Source organism: Corvus brachyrhynchos, unplaced genomic scaffold, assembly GCF_000691975.1.
Source record: "Corvus brachyrhynchos isolate BGI_N302 unplaced genomic scaffold, ASM69197v1 scaffold62, whole genome shotgun sequence".
Lineage (NCBI taxonomy): Eukaryota > Metazoa > Chordata > Aves > Passeriformes > Corvidae > Corvus > Corvus brachyrhynchos.
The window spans coordinates 1,584,327-1,588,156 of NW_008236629.1; the positions used below are offsets into that span (position 1 = coordinate 1,584,327).

Sequence of the window (3,830 nt, forward strand, 5' to 3'; positions counted from 1 at the left end):
TGTAACAAAGTGGCGCATTAGCCGGATGCCTAATTTCAGATGCACAAAGTAGATTTTGCTGTGATTTAGCGCCATGATTTCTTGAGGAACAATTATTTCTGTTTTGCTGGAATGTCTCATCAAATCCTGACACTTTTACTACAGCCTTGAGTCGAGGATGTTCTCCAAAAGCACAGTGTCTCACCCAGTCCAGCTACGTGGTGGATTTAGGAAGCTGGGGGTGAGGCAGACAACTCAGCAGTTGTTTGCAGTGCTTATTGTCCTTTTTGCCAGGAAGGAGAAGGAAAGACAGTTTCCCTAGAGGAAAGACAGTTTGGAAATCTCCCTAGTCCTTCAGCAAGCAGCATAACACCACTTCCACCACCTCGCCTTACTTGTGTGCACCATCTCCATCATTGTATCTGCTCAGTTCCATCTCCCATAAATTTTCAGCAAAACCAAATGGATTCAGGTGGGAGTTTCTCTTAGTTAATGGAGTGAATAAAGACCAAAGATTATCTCTAACATGTCACAATATTACTTCCATTTTTTTCCAGAGCAGATTCCATTTATCTCACAGTTTGATGTGCACTTTCTGAAGGATCCCAAAGGAATTTGCAAATCAAAAAGAACCTTCACTCACAAATGTCAGCCCAGTAGAAATGGATGAAGAACAAGTGCAACTCATCCGGCAGAGCACAGCAAATGCTTCTCAGCTGAAAGCAAAGCCATGCAACGGTTGAAAAACATGGATGGAAATGAAGTACATATTCAAGGAAAATTGAAGTAATTAAGAATAAAAAATCCAGCTATAAAAGTGCAGAAACTAGCATTTAGCCATAAGTTCTGCTGCTCTGCTTACTCTCATTAAAAGCATCATGACAGCTTTGGGCTACACAGCTCTTCAGGTATGCAGCATCTCCATGACTGCCTCAGTCAACATCAAGCACCAACCTACAATTTTTTTCTCCATTCTCATTCTTTCTATGAAAGGCTTTAATCCAATTAATGATTCAGAGGGGCAAGGCAAATCTAGCCTTTCAGAAAAGTAATAACATCTATGCAATTGCAGCTGCTTTATTTTTAAATTATTTTCAAGGACAAAATGAGTACATTGCATGCTGAGGTGCATCACAGCTTTCCATTTGAAGACCTCAAACCAAATGATTTACAAGGATCAATGCTAACAGATAGAGCAATTCACAGCATGATGTAATCTAAAACTGATAAAGAACTGCACTGAAATACTGTTGAGTTGTCATGAATTTAATACAAGAGAGCATAGGCTGAATTATAGCATTCAAGCATTGCAAAACTGGCCTTCCAAACCTGGCTGCCTTTTCTTTTGAGATTATAACTCTTACAAATAATTCTCTCAGCCTCCTCCAGCTTTCAAACATTTTGAATGTACTCTCCAGTTATATTCATAGTTGTGCACAAAGTCACAGGTTCTCTCAACAACTCCTTTTCCTCTTCATATTGTTACAATGGGTCAATCTTTTTCTTTGAAGATAAACTGACTGATGAACTCAGAGCTGGGCTTACATTTCAGGAGTGGGAGCTTCTTCAGCTGTCACCATTGTTGGTCTCCTCACTAGAAACCCTGGTGAAGGAAGAGGCTACAGAGGTGTGCAGAATCAGGTACTCTTGATACACTAGTGAAGCTCCAAAGAATACAGCAAAGCTTTCCGAATGTGCATTTCTTATTTCTGTGCCTGTACAGCACTGGGATTTGGATCTGTCAATCCAGCATCTTTAGTAAGTGGCAAAATATCTTCATACAATAATGAAAAAGATAATAAAATAAAATAAAATAAAATAAAATAAAATAAAATAAAATAAAATTTCCACTTCAAATTAATGAGTTACTAAGTTTAGGAGTATTAGGGAATATATGCTCAGTCATCTCCCACATTGGGAAGAAAGCTCCTTTAGAGTTAGACAGAAATCACTGCAGTTCTCAGCTAAAGAAGTAAATAGGGAGCAGGGGGATTAACAAAAGAGGAGAATGTGAACCCATAAGGTTTTTTTTTAGTTTGTAGACAGAATTTAGACTTCTGTCTGAAAGACAACCTACCTTTCACTGTATGTGATTGCCCTGGGGGAGCTGTAGGGCAACAAGGTGATCCCAGTATATCAGCCACAGAGGGGAAAGAAGGACTTACTCTTCCTCTGTCATCAGAACAGTGAGGTGACCTAACACCAGTGATAAAATTAGTAAGGGGACTCACTCTCTAACGCAGCTACACAGCAGTTTAGAAACTAAAATATATCTACAGCTTAAAGTTGTTCTTCCACTATCACCATTAAAAATTTTGAATTGGAAGAACAGCTAAAATTATAGGTAGACCAACAGGACTGCTCAAAGTGCACATATACTTTCCTGAGTAGTAGGTGTGCCACAAGAGAGGCCTTCAGAGAGACTTTTCTAAACTCTACAGCTTTTTTTCCTCACTTATGCCAGATTTTGGTCAGCCCCAGCTCAACATAGATGATCATCAAAATCTCTCACCAGTTATTAGAATCAGTTAGGAAACAAAATGTATTTCCAAGGTGAATAGCTTTTAATGCATTTAAAAATTTTCTGATAACAACACCTGCTGCTGCTATACCATAATCCTTTTCCAAACACACTGTGAACTATTTGGATAACCTCCCAACTCCATGCTTCCTACACAGGTCTCCCAGCATTATTAAAGCTGGTTTAGTTCTTTTTAGCATGTAAAACTTAGTAAGATTAATTAATAATTTAACTTAAAATGACAAGCAGTATCACAGAAAAACTAGGTAACTCCTGGACTTACACATCCACCTTCACATTAAATCTTCCTTAAAGATATCAAATATAAACCAGATGTTTAAAGACTTAAAGATGTCAAACAAACCAGAATAAAACCCAATTATAATATTGTTATTTTTCATGGGACTAGGAGGACAGAAGTACCACTGTCAAGTTTCGGATTAGTCAAAATTCCATAGGAAGTTTTTGCCTGCAAATTAGAACTTGAAAAATTAGTTGATTTGTTTTGTCTATCATAATCCAAACATTTCTAATTATGGAAAATTATGTCTTAAAATTAAACTAGAATTTTATATTGCTATCTGGCAAGCTTAAACAAAACTTTCCTCAGACACAGCAGCTGCTAGACTGTATTAAAACTTTCATTCCACGAAAACCAACAATCTATCCAGTGTTATCAACTATGGCTAATTGAACAAATGCAAATCATGCTATAATCTACCATGCAAAGCAAACTCTTTGTGCCTTAATATGCAGTTATTTTGTGCCATGATCCTTTTTAAAGAAAGATATTAGTTTTGAACACTTTCCCTCTCAAGCTTCAATATAAACTTCAAACACTTTGTTATCTTTCATTTTCTACATGAAAATAATGTCTAAACTTAGGTTCCAATTTATATGTCTAAAAGACCTTCTATTTCAGCAGCTATCTTGCTCCAGATCTCACAAGCTCCCACTTGCCTATCAGTCTCTGATTTGGGGCCCTCTTGCGTGTCTTTTGAAATATCCAACTTCTCTGTTTCTACCAATTCTTCATTACAGCTTTAGTATCTTCAAAGAAACCTTGCAGGTCACTTAAGCGTGGCCTCCCCACCTGAGTCCATGAAAACTGTCTTTAAACAAGCTTTCTAGCTTTTAACATGTACTCCCAGATGACTTCTAAGGTCCTGCACCACCCTCCCTCAGTTCCCCAAACAAGAAGGGAAATCCAAGCGAGAGAAGCTGCACAATATCCTTTTCATCCCCACAGTCACCTTAGATCCCAACATGGAAATTCCTACAGAGGAATCACTCACTGCAGGTAAGGTAACATGGAAGGCAGGAGCTAATG

General features: G+C 37.9%; 1 long non-coding RNA gene across 8 annotated transcripts in view; it reads right to left on the reverse strand.

The window, feature by feature from the left end:
- Window positions 1-3,830, reverse strand: part of LOC108444783 — a 19,308-nt gene that overhangs the window by 13,891 nt on the left and 1,587 nt on the right. For 6 of the 8 annotated variants that reach the window (XR_001859479.1, XR_001859477.1, XR_001859478.1 and 3 more), the window contains one exon: window positions 2,057-2,175. This is a non-coding gene — a long non-coding RNA (uncharacterized LOC108444783). Of the gene's footprint in view, window positions 1-622; window positions 696-2,056; window positions 2,176-3,830 lie in introns of all 8 variants that reach the window. The other 2 variants (XR_001859476.1, XR_001859474.1) reach the window with 1 other exon arrangement.